General features: G+C 40.4%; 1 protein-coding gene across 1 annotated transcript in view; it reads right to left on the bottom strand.

The window, feature by feature from the left end:
• Positions 1-7,157, bottom strand: part of LOC122862730 (tyrosine-protein phosphatase non-receptor type 14-like) — a 39,566-nt gene extending 32,409 nt beyond the window's left edge. The window contains exon 1 of the mRNA XM_044168334.1: positions 6,762-7,157. The gene's annotated coding sequence lies outside the window, so the exon portion shown is untranslated. The remainder of the gene's footprint in view (positions 1-6,761) is intronic.
• Between the last annotated feature and the right edge of the window lie 5,647 nt (positions 7,158-12,804).

Raw genomic sequence — 12,804 nt, forward strand, 5'->3', positions numbered from 1 at the left:
AAAGAGCTGCTGGTGTGGGTGCTGTGTGTGCTCCGTCTCTCGTTCTCTCAGGCCCGTCTGTCGCTCCATTCACATCCACACAATAGCAGGAACAAAACAGCACTTTGTCGCCTACTGCTAAGACCATTAGACGCAGGCCGCCAAGAGCTGCGGACGCAAGTGTAGCGTGTGTAACTCAATCAATCTGATCTCTGTTGCTTGTCTCTGTCTGAAATTCCAACACCACCCACCTCCTCCCCTCCTGTTACACATGAGCGCTGTAGCAAAACAAACGGGTTAAGTGCTTCACAGCTCGTAACTGCTCTTCCTCCACTGTACTCTTTTTACAATTTGGTCTACGAGCCTAATCCAGGCCTGGATCACGTAGTAGGGGTGCAAATCAAGTAGTATATACAGGCTATGTGCTCAGGATGCTTGTTCAGACAATGGAAACAAATAATATTCCCAAATAGTGTTTTGCCCTTTCTGAATAGTCCTACTATAAAATGTATAAAATGTCAGAAATTTGTGAAAAATGTCCATCACAGTTTCCTTGAGGCCAATAAGATGTTTTCAAATTGCTTGTTTTGTCCAACCAACAGTCCAAAAACCCAAAGATATATATTTTACTATCACAGAAGGCTAAAAAAAAAAAACAGCTGGAAGCAGTACATTTTGGGCATTTTTGCTTAATAATAGTTGTTGTTCTAGATTAGTTATTTAGTCTATAAAATGTTGGAAAATAATGAAAATAACATTAAATTGATTTTCGTGTCCAACTAACAGTCCAATACCCAAAGATATTCAATTTACAATGATATAAAACAGCACATTCTCACATTTAAGAAGCAGGAACCAGAGAATGTTTGGCATTTCTGCTTGATAAATGAATTCTTGAAAAATTCTTGTTGATTATCCAATTAACTGACTAATAGTGTCAAATCAGAGGGTCGGCAGTCACACAGAAGTCTTAGAATTACTTCTCCACACAGAATTACTTTTCTACTGTATGTGTTTGAGAACTTTGTCATTTGCTGTATTGTCCTATCTGGTGACTAAGCCATCTGTTACTCCAAGCAGAGCTAAAACATAAGAATTTGTAAATACTACTACACCAACGGCTGATCCAAAACAGCCAGATTTGGTCTGATGTTTCCCCGTGGAGCTAAAACAAGCTCAGTAGTGAGATGTTTTGGGGAAACACAGTTCTGAAGTCCACACACATTCCTAGACGCATACAGCCAAAGTCTGAGTAGCAGCAGCTACCGGGAGCCGACCCTGGATCAGACTTCATCCTCCTGCTGCACAAAGAACCTTGCTGCCCAATTCGCTGGGCAGTAAAACACAAACACAAGTCTTCTTTTGCTATATGAAAAAAGCACATACAGTAAAGGAACATGCATGCACACTACCCAGCAATTGTTCTCCCAGCATGCCTAAGGGACAGCAGGACACACCACCAGGGCCCTCTTTGTTATCTGACACTTTGGCCATGTGTGTTTTTGTCTGACCCAGAGGATTGTGTATGCATTCGTGCATTTGCGTGTGTGTGTGTGTGTATGTGCGCGTGCGCAGGATAGTGTGTAAATGAGCATACAGTATATTGTGGAATGTACATTTAGGTTCATTCCTTTAAGGTAAGGAAACGTAAAGGCAAAGTCTACTGTGTTTTGTTTTAAGCATGAAAGTACACACACACACGCACACACACACACACACAAACACATTGTCTGTTACACACAAACATTAGCAGCTGCAAACAGATGGTGGAGCCAGGCTGCCAGGCTGTGTGTTTCTAACAAGCGCATCTGCTTTTCACTTTCCAGCTCTTTTTTCTCTCTCTCTCTCTCTAGTTCCATCTCTGAGACAAAGACACACACTTATACACACACACACACACACACACACACACATACACACACACGCACGTATGCACACATTCTCTCGACTATATGAGAGCACAGGGATGGTGACAAACATAGAGCAGAGTGTCGCACAGAGGTGACACACAGACAGCGAAGGAGTTGTCTGTATTTTTACGCAGTCACACACTCTTTCTTTCCCTGTCTTCCCCTCTATATCTATCGCGCACACACACACACACACACACACACACACACACACACACACACACACTTCTGCACAGATCAAGGGGTTCAACTGGGGGAGGAAATCATGAAAGTTACATTCAAAGAAATTATAACTGAGACCAGACTCCCACATCTCAGGAAAGATGTTAATTTAGCAGCTGAGCGTTTCATTCTTCTGTGAATAACTGCTGCTAACATCAGGCCCTATTTGAACATTGCAAAAATTTAGGATTCCTCTAAAAAGATTCACTATATCTTCTACTTGCAGACAATAATTTTGCCTGAAATCCTGCTTCAAGGCTTGGTGCATGTCCACGTGCTATGTATTGCAAATTCCTTGTACCATCCTGTGCAATAAGAGGTATCTGTCCAATTTTAGTATCTGAGTTTTAGTACTCTAGTGTTGAGAAAGATGGAGTTCATGCATCCAGATATTTTGCAGCTTAACATACTTTCTTACAAATGCAAATTTTTCTACTTCTAGTTGTAATTACTGTTATGACAGTCTCCTACTTCTGTAGACAGAAGTAGGAGACAAAGTGTGCAAGGACAACTGTCACCACAGACAAACTCACTAAAAATCTCCAAAATCTAAAAATATGCTGCTTTTAAACACAGAATATCAGATATAGACTGAATTTTGGAGGATTAGCAAATAAGCAAACTCGACGTGTGCTCCGTAAAATGTTAAATCATGTGATTTTCCAGCTCCAGATTATTGATAGCGAATGTCTGACAGCACACATACCCCAAAATATCATAAAATCAAAGGAGCTGAAGGAAAATAATAGAAATATGTGTTCATGGGCTGCAGCACTGTGCCACAGTTGACAGTAATATATATTTCAGGCTGGCATAGCCATCTAAACACTGTCACTCGAACATGAAGAGGGGGAGGATCAAAGAGGGATACAGCTTAACACTGGCCAGAGACTGGTTTTCCAAACCAACAATGACGTAGCGCTGCCGACTCATCCTGTGGCAGTGAAATCTCGGCACTGATGGCATGGAGAGTTTGGAGATATGACTGAGAGATAGAGTGCAGTGCGTGTGTACATGCGTGAGTGTGTGTCCGTCTTCTAAATGCAGACAAAGCGTTGGTGATTCCCAGAACCCGAATGAGAAAGTAAAAGGCTTCGAATAAGTGAGGATATGGAGAACAGGGCGGAGAGGGAAGAAGAGATGTGACACCAGTGTTTCTCAGGCTCTTATCATGTTGGTACAGTTGGTTGGGGGGGGATTGAGGGAAGGGGTGAGTAAACACGGACAGTGAGGCTGATAGCGGCGGCTCTCCACCTCAACAACAGAAACATGGGACCATCGGCCGTCGGCCACCACACGTCTGTTCCAGCCAAACCACGGTGCTGTTCACATTTTCCATGCCCCCTCCTCCTGGGAACCACATCACACTCACACAATCGTACACACAAATACAACTCCACACACACAAAAAGCCACTGAGTGTTTTCTCACAGCTGAACCCTAAGGCACTAACACTAACGGGGACCTCAATAGCACTGAGTTTACAGGCCTATGAAAGCAGCAACACTTTGGGTTTGCTACTGCTTACATCCGGCTGTATCTCACACACATAATGGCTGTGAGGAAAGGAAAATTCACACATTTTAAACTTGAGATCAAATGGAAAATTTCTCTGCTTGATGCTCAATTAGAAGTCGGCTAAATCACATACACACTTCCTCACAAAATACCCTCAAAAGTCTGTGTGTTACATGTACAGTTAGGCCCACATCACAAGAAAAGTGTCATGTTTCTAAACTTTTGGGCTGATCAGAGGAAGAGGGGCCTGACCTGCCGTGGGAGGGGCAGCAGTGATTGACACCTCACCCGTAGCACCTGGAAGGTGCCTAATAAGGTGGAGTGTGGGAGAGTTGGGCAGGTCGCAGCATGCTCTCTACTCTGTTGTTGTCTGACGGGCTGCCAGAGAGTACAGCACTTACACAACTCTCAGATCCTCTGACAAAGGCATCTCTGCAAGTCTGAATACACTCACCACACACACGAGTTACTGCTCACTGTCACATAAACCCAGCGTGCACAATATTGTATATTATACTATTTCATATTATTAGTATGACTTTTTTATAAACATCTTTTAATTACTGCTTTCCTACAACTCAGATTTATATTTTATTTATATTAATGTATATTTGGTTTATGATTTGAACTGGGTGACACAGCTAAAACTAACATTAACAAAATTACATTGAGGGCAACTAATGACTACTTTCATTAGCAATTAATCTGTTGATTATTTTTCAATAAATCGATTACTCATTTGGTCTATGAAACGTCAGAAAATGGTGAACAATGCCCATCACATTTACCTACAGCCCAAGATGACATCTTCAACTCGCTGGTTTTGTCCGACCAACAGTCAAAAACCTAAATATACTAAATTTACAATGATGAAAGCAGAAAATCTTCACATTTGAGACGCTGGAACCACAAAAATGTTGGCACTTTTGTTTGATAAATGACTCTAAAGATGAATCGATTATCATGTTTATTGCTGACTAATTTTCTGGGTGAAAAAAGCCATTAATCAACTAATCATTTCAACATTAGAGCATATCTCCTAACATGCAAAACCACATGTTAAAGGGATGGAATTAGGGTTGAGCATGATATAAAGTCTGATAAATCTATAATACAAAAATGTTATTTGTAAAATCTTGTGAGAGGTTTGAATTAGAAGCTGCCTTTTATCATTAAACAACCTTATTATGCATAACAGCATCGATTAATTAAAATTTTAAGAAAGAGGTCATAGCCTTTTCTACCGTTCTGCCACTGCAGCGCTGCGTCTCTGCAAAATAACGAGAACCACCAAGACGAGTTTGAAGAATTCTTCCCATTTCTTGGCCTTAAGTTAAACTGCTACAACAACAACAACAACAACTTTTTCTCCCTCGATCTCTTCCTGTGCTACAGCATGAGCACTTGACCAAAATTGCAGGTATGTTTGCCCCACGTAGCAATCAAATGGCCTTTAGACTGGAATGACCACTGGCTACGTAAACAATAGCCACTTTTCCTTTTACATGCAGGCTCACATTATGCAGTAAACACCTATTATGATCATGCCATGCTGACCTTAAACAAAACATGCCTTTGGGACTTGGTGATAACATTTCAGGAGCACCTAGAAACTTTCCTTTTGCTTCCAAATATGACGAAAGGATGCGGAGGGCAAAAAAAAAGGCACTGCCTTTATGGAAATAATCAGAAACATATATTAGATATTTAACCACTCTCCCTTGTGTCTAAACAAGCCTGACCATAAGGTGATGCGCAGCATGGATGGAGGCTACAGCAGAACTTACTACTCTGACTTTTGGTCCTTTTAAAACACTGGTGGAGGATTTAAAGTGCTGTATACTCCCAAGCCACTTGCTCTGGCACCATATAATTTACACAGCATGCCTTTGAGCTTATAAAGACAGCCAGATGTGTATGTGTGTGTGTGTGTGTACTTGTACTTGCTACATAGTGAGGACTGAAACAAGTTTTTTACCTACAGAGTGAGGACATTTTTGGAAAGTGAGGACATTTTGGCCGGTCCTCACAACTTCAAAGGGCTGTTTGAAGGTTAAGGCTTGGTTTTAAGGGTTAGGTTAGAATTAGGTTATGGTTATGGGTAGGGTAAGGCTTAAGGTTAGGCATTTAGTTGTGATGGTTAAGGTTAGGGTAAGGGGCTAGGGAATGCATTATGTCAATGACGGACCTCACAAAGATATAAGTACAAGGGTGTGTGTGTGTGTACATCCTACGCCTCCTGCAGCTATGCTATATTTGCCTTTACAGAACTCTCCCCTTTTTACAGTAATGGTGGTAGTCCAAGGTGCGTGTCCAAACACATCTTTTACATACTCTCCCACAAACATGTATGCACAGTGTGCACACAGGGTGAGAGCAAGAAAAACAGTTCAACAACAAAGTGCTAATGACATCATCGCAGAAACCCACACCATGTCATCCAAGATCATTTAACCCGTCATGTAAAACAACTGTAATGTATGTGCAGCTCTAACTCTCAGTCTGGATGACTCCATGCATTGTCCACTAAAGTCAACAAGCTCCTGTTAATGCAGATTGTTTTTAGGTGTAATAACAGAGTAGGATCTAAATAATCCAGGTGGTGTGAACTCTACATGGCATGTGCCAATTTGCCTCCCAGAAAGATGTCCAACCTGGATCCTGAGGGGGGTCCTGCAGAGGGCTCCATAAAGTCCCTTTAGCCAAGTGTAGAAATGTAACTTCAGTATTAACTCATTAACTCTGGTTAATGTTGTAGGCTACTCTGATTAGAGGTGTAACCACTGTTTGCCAGTTATCTACAGGTTATCCAGTTCTCCAGTTCCCTATGAAATCACACCCAGCAGTAGTCCACAACTTATCAAGTGGAGAGGAGGATTTGGGGGTCTGTCTGTATTTTAATGTGTGTGTTATCTGGTGGAGGAGGGGGGTGGGGGCTTAGCATGAAAATATTTGGGATCCCCTGCCTGCCCTACGTGGCCAAGCCATTTGGCCTACATTTTAACACTACTGGTTGAGACTTTACAATAGTTTTCCTCTACTTCAAGACTGTCTAGACGTTTTGGAAACAATCAAGAGGATAACGAAACTCTCCTGGTGAAGATTTTTTTTTTTTTTTGCAAGACAACTCACCCTTGATCCTGCGCTACATGCCGTTTTCTGCTCCCCGCTGGAGAAACTCTTCTTTGCTCGACGGCTTCGAAGCGCACAGCGAACAGATAATTCCCGTGTAGTTTGTCTTTTAAATAAGTTTAAGTTCCCATGTGGAAAAACAAAATCTCGAGAAACTCTTGAATCATATGAGCGCAACTTTGAGAACAAAAAGTCGCAAAGGCAGCCCTGTAGCTGCTTCGACTCCCAAGGTTTTTGTCTGTTTTCAGAGTTTTTCACGGAGCACGAAAAACAGAAAACAGTCGCAAAACTTCCCCAAACTTGGCCGTGAATAACAACGACGTGGTCTTCTCTCGCAGGGACTCTGGGTATGTTTATAGTAGTGGTCCCTCTAGTCCAATGGAGGCGTTTAGGACAAGGGGAGAGAGGAGCATATGCTGCATTCAAAAGCTGCGGGAAATAATGGAATCATGAGTTTTACGTTGAACACGAAGGTGTAAAGCAATGGTTCAAGTGCCTCACAAAGGGTCGCGAGACAAATCCAAAGGGTCACGAGATGATTGACAGGATATTAAGGCAACAAAAAAAAATTGACAATATGTCAATATTTTCTTTCCTCTTTCTTTGACTTTCCTCTAATCTTTGCCTTTTCCTTGTGAATTACTGGATAATGTGCCTCCAGAAATTATTGAAATAGAACACCTGGGGAAAATCACATAAGCTAGGCAACAGGTGAGAAGGGTTCGCAAGAAGACATGTGGCTCAGTCGATGTGCATTCCAATACTCATCCAACCATATTATTTAGTATGCCAGAAAAATATTTAGTATGTCCCAAATAATACATAGTGTGTCAAATGCAGTATGCCAAAAATGCCAGGATGTCCCACTGCATCCCGTCGTATTTTGCAGTATGCAAGCCAGCATGCTTTTCTGGCTATTCTGACCCACAATCCTCTTAGCAGCATGAATATGAGCAAGAGGGTTGAAGGTGCAATGTTATGACGATGTAGTATGCCCCAACTGTAGGCATACTGCATGCAACAGCAGTACTTTGTGAGGGCAGCTGCAGTACTTAGGCTACTAAAAGTAAAAAGAAAAATGTGATTTGGAACGCAGGCATAGTTTTGTTTTAAGAGGTCACAAGCCCCAAAAAGGTTGAAACCACTGGTGTAAAGTATGGCTAAGGAAAAAAGGAGGAGGACAACAGCTAATGGTGAAAGTCACTAATTATGAGAGTTAGAAGAGAAGATTGATACCACTCTCTGGCATCTGTAACAGTTACAGTAAATATGAAGCCACAGCCAGCAGCTGTTAGCTTAAATAAATGGTCATAACCCCCATTTTTACACTTTGGTTTCTGTACAGATTACCCAAAACAAGATAAAGTGTTAATTAGTGATCTTAACAGGTGCTGGTAATTTGATTTTGGTTCTTTTGACAGAGCCAGGCTAGCTGTTTGCCCTTGTTTCCAGTCTTTGTGCTAAGCTAAGCTAACCGGCTGCTAGCTGTAACTTCACATTTAGCATACATGTAGCAGAGTGGTATCAATGTTCGCATCTAACTCTCGGGGAGTAGTGAATAAGTGAATAAGTGTGTTTACCAAAATGTCTAACTATTTATTTAATACATTTTACACTAGCCTATTACACATCAGCAAAACATAGCCCATGCTGATTATTGGTCAAAAGAACGCAAGTTTTTTTTTTTTAAAGTATCCTTGTTGATTTTCCCGACTAAAATCATTTACAAATGCGAAAAGTGCTACATATAGTAGGGCTCAGAGATCCCAGCCATGGCGGGGACCGTGAATGCAGCAGTGGGTCCAGATGCCTCTGCAGCGCCGTCCCCTCTGCTCTGACATCAGACCGGAGGAATCTGAGGAATGCCGGGCTCCTGGGAGAAGTCATCCTCGTTTAATGGTTTTCCAGGGGCCACAGAGGTGACTAAACGTTGAACAAAGGAGGTCCCCTCACATATTTATGTCCCCCCCTTTTGCCTTTTGGCCGGGGATGAGTTACAGCCTCAGTGGGGGCAATTTATTTGCATAACCTACATTTTTACAACATGTGGGTTTGAGTAGTTGTAGGCAAATTTGGACATTATTTCACACAATATATAGTATATATTGATGTATGAGCTTGCCCCAAGCAAGGAATTTTATCAATTACTGTCTTCTTTTCCTTTCGGCTGTTCCCTTTCAGGGGTCGCCACAGTGAATCATGTGCCTCCATCTAACCCTGTCCTCTGCATCCTCTTCACTCACACCAATTAACTTCATGTCCTCTCTCACTACATCCATAAATCTCCTCTTTGGTCTTCCTCTAGACCTCCTGCCTGGCAGCTCCAACCTCAGCATCCTTCTACCAATATATTCACAGTCTCTCCTCTGAACATGTCCAAACCACCTCAATCTGGCCTCTCTGACTTTATCTCCGAAACATCTAACAAGAGCTGTCCCTCTGATGTACTCATTCCTGATCCTGTCCGTCCTCGTCACTCCCAAAAGGGAACCTCAACTACAATTATTGTATTTATTATAAAAAAAAGTGCTTGACAGAAAATACTTCTATGTTAACTTACAGTAGCCTAGATCTTGAAATACATAAAAAGGATGGTATGTGGTGGTATAATGATGAAAAGGGCTATTTAAATAAAAAAAAATAGCAGTAGTAGTAGTCAGGGCCATAGCCAGGATTTTACATACAGAGTAGTATATATGTCCCTAGTTCAACCCTGGGAACTGGCAAATAATAACATTTTCTGATTTGTATTTTAACATTTATTTATTTAACTGTTCCATTATATTGTCTTTACATATTATCTCTCTACACAATGATTTAGTATTCTCCACACTGCAAGGAAAATCACTCTGAAATTGTAAATCCCTGTTTTATTGATTTTTTTGTTTGTTTTTGTTGGGTTTTTTTTGCCAGAGACAGTAAAACTTAAATATGTTCAGCAAATATCTTAACCAGCCTTTAAAAACCCATCATGTATAAATAGAATGTTAACTTCTCCACAGTTTTTAAAAACCCTCATATTCTCAGATATAATACCAAAGACATGGTTTCTGTGTCCTCAATGGTGGTTTCGTCCTTGTGGTAGTTTATCATAAACATTTTGCATGGTCGTGATTATTTGTTCCCCCATGTTCCTATTTTTATGTTCCATTTTGCTACATTAAACCACCTTAAACAAATAACATTTTATCTCATGTAATATGCTGCTGCTGCACCATACTATCACCCACTTGCTGTCATGCTGTTATGAGCCCTTGTGAGTAGGGTCCATCTTATTCTACCTTTTCAAAGCAAACTCTATAAACACCGCAGCGAATGATTTATCCCTCCTACAGAACATTTAATGGCACCACAGGAGAATAAAAATACAAAAAATAAGGAATTAAAATAGTTTATTAAACAGGTATTAAAGTGATCGTCTGTTTGGGTTTATTATGGTCCTCTGAAAATTACACATACACAACAACCAACATAATTTCTGTATGTTTATGTATGTATTTTGTTTCTAATTTATTGTGGATTTGCATGATGATTAGTGTAAAGCATCAAGCATTAAGCGAAAAGAACAACTCTCAGCAGAATAAAGTCAACTCTGCCTTATTTGTGACCAAATTGTGGCCTCTTGTGGCTAAAATGCAAGTTACAGCAGCAGCAATCAGCACAAGACAATATATTGTACAATAATTATTATAAAGCAAAACCAGATTAAAAATTGTTTTAATAGCAAAAAGCCTATATATTAATTATATGTGTTCTCACTTTGAACCTGCAGCGGACTTCTGAGGTCTTGCAGGACTCTTTGGGGAAACTAGTAGGAAACCACTGTATAGAAAGGAGACAATGTCAGCTGCTGCCAGGCTCTTCACAACTTGTGTGGCAATACAAATGTGTATTCTTGCAAGCATTCAATGGCAATAATTATAGTTCATCCCTGCGATGGCTAGCACACCTCTTCAGTATCACATGCATTTTGCTAACAGACTGACAGATGAAGGAGGCAGTCCCTCCTTTTAAAGTAAACTTCCATCCAAACTGTAACAGTGAAAGAAATAGCAGTTGGTAATGTAACTTATACTGCAGCATTTCTAGTTCCATTTCCTGCTTCGTGGTGTATTTGTCTTTACAAATTATTGTGAAAGTAAACGGAAATATTTTCAGCCCTGTTCAGGGACTGTTCATTAGCTCGTGGGTAGATGCAGCTACAGTGGAGATGAACAAGAGAAAAGGTGTAAGATTTAAGTGACTTAAAACTTTCACCCATGGAGACATTATTCACAGAGTAGGCAAGGATACCCAACCCGTTCTCATATATTGTCAGAGGCCTCAATCTCAATAGACCAGAATGCCATGCTCCCAAAGGAAACATTACATTTTGCAGAAAGGGTTTACATTTTTTTGCCTTTTCTCCAATGCGAAAACGCTGCTGCAACTGTGCTTCTGTCCAAATCTTAAAATCTCCACGGAAAAAACTCATGCAAATTCAGGTATTTTCTCAACAAGTTGTTGAAAGGCATTCTGCGATATCATTAAATAAGGGAGAATTGGTTTGCCAGATTCAATTCAATTCAATTCAATTTTATTTATATAGCACCAATTCATAACAGAAGTTAATTAATATTAATATTATTAAGAGACCCAACAATTCCCACCATGAGCAAGCACTTGGCAACAGTGGCAAGGAAAACCTTCCTTTAAGAGGCAGAAAGCTCGAGCAGAACCAGACTCATGGTGGGCCGCCATCTGCCGCTGCCGGTTGGGTTGAGAGAGAAAGCGAGAGAGAGCAGCAGGAAAGCACACAGTAGCACAACGCAAATGCAAAAGACAAATGGACACAAAAAAGCGCTGTAAATACCATTACATAAAGGGATGAGAGTATGTAAACGTTTTTAATTAGCTTTTTTTAAAAGATACTGCAAGGTGTGTCTCAGCCATCAACTCCAAGAGAAACAATATGTTTTTTATGTTCTAATTTAGGAATTTTGGAAAAAGGCCAAAGACTTTGCTTCCTGAGATATTCTGTGAGGGATGCTGTGGGAGTGTGAAACACTGACATTGCTGTTATGAGACCTTCAGTCCTTTTACATCCAGTGTGAATTATGTTCTGCTTCACTGATATTAAGGAGTGTTTCAGACAATAAATGAGGCACAAGTGGTTCTCCCTTATGTATGTGTCTACATTTCTAGTGGGCAAGAAGAAGAAACTTTCTATATAGAGACAACAGTTACAATAGAAATTGTAACTCATATCCTATAAAATATGATTAAAATGTGATGATTGGATCACTGGCAGCAGCAGCAAGAGCATGAAAGCAAAATATTTGATTGTGATATACAGTATACTGGAAGTGGTCTGGAGGGCTGATGATTTATCTATCTGCCTCATTGTCTTTGTCGCAGTTTTATTTGCTTTCTTGTTCAGCTCCTTGTTATTGCCAAAGTTATTGTGCACTCTGTTATTTTGCACTGTCAGTTATTGCACACTGAGGGAAGTCTCTAATTTTGTCTATGTGTTTTCCTTAAGTTTTCCTGATAAACTTTTCTTATCAGTTTAACCCTGCCTGCATCATTGGTCTAAAGTTTGTAAGACTCAAAGCTGAATATATTAGGTTTCCCTGCTGTATAAATAAACCTGATGTGATTAGTCAGTTAGTATAGCTTAAAATACCAGTACAGACTGTTATATTTTAAGAAACTACGTATATCTAAAAACCTGTAAATTGAAGTATGATAAAGAAGGCAGTTATGCTGCGGGGAAAGCATGTTATATAGATATGGCATAATAGATAAAACCACAAATAACCAACCTTAACACATTCTCATTCCCAGCTGATACAACGGATTCAGTTCATTCCATTCTCTGCTTTGATCGTTTTCATAAATTTAGGTTAGATGTGGAACATTGTGTGATAACATTCTGGTCTAAAAGGAGTAAGAGAGGTTGTTGTTTGTGTGGAAGTCAGAGGGAACAGGGAGTTAACGCCTGTATCCTTCAGTATTTATTAACATATGCAACATTAAACCTTTGGCAGCTGCCTTGGATGGC

The sequence above is a fragment of the Siniperca chuatsi genome, linkage group LG16, assembly GCF_020085105.1.
Source record: "Siniperca chuatsi isolate FFG_IHB_CAS linkage group LG16, ASM2008510v1, whole genome shotgun sequence".
NCBI lineage: Eukaryota > Metazoa > Chordata > Actinopteri > Centrarchiformes > Sinipercidae > Siniperca > Siniperca chuatsi.